Here is a 334-nt window from a genome sequence, read left to right as displayed (position 1 = left end):
TTAATAAGTTCTGGGTTCGAAACCGAGTAATTGCGTTATGTTTGAAACGAAACATTTTTGTACATAACTGAATAAATAACCAACTACTCACATTAACCTTACCCAGCCTGAGTGGGACCGGTAAAAGCCAGCAGTACATGGAGTACTAGTACCCAGATGGGTCACCCATCCAAGTACTATCCACGCTCGACGTTGCTTAACTTCAGTGATCCAACGAGAACTGGTGTATTCAACGTGACAAAGCCGCTGTCTGAATTACCTGGTTTATGGAATTTATTCATTCTGTTCTTTGTTGTCTGCAGCACGGCAATACAAATGGGTTCAAATAATATTT

General features: G+C 40.7%; 1 pseudogene; it reads right to left on the bottom strand.

The window, feature by feature from the left end:
* Positions 1-125: 125 nt before the first annotated feature.
* Positions 126-251, bottom strand: LOC113473761 (annotated as a pseudogene).
* Between the last annotated feature and the right edge of the window lie 83 nt (positions 252-334).

This window comes from Diaphorina citri, unplaced genomic scaffold, assembly GCF_000475195.1.
Source record: "Diaphorina citri unplaced genomic scaffold, Diaci psyllid genome assembly version 1.1 scaffold88416, whole genome shotgun sequence".
Classification (NCBI taxonomy): domain Eukaryota; kingdom Metazoa; phylum Arthropoda; class Insecta; order Hemiptera; family Psyllidae; genus Diaphorina; species Diaphorina citri.
This window is presented reverse-complemented; position numbering and strand designations above follow the sequence as displayed.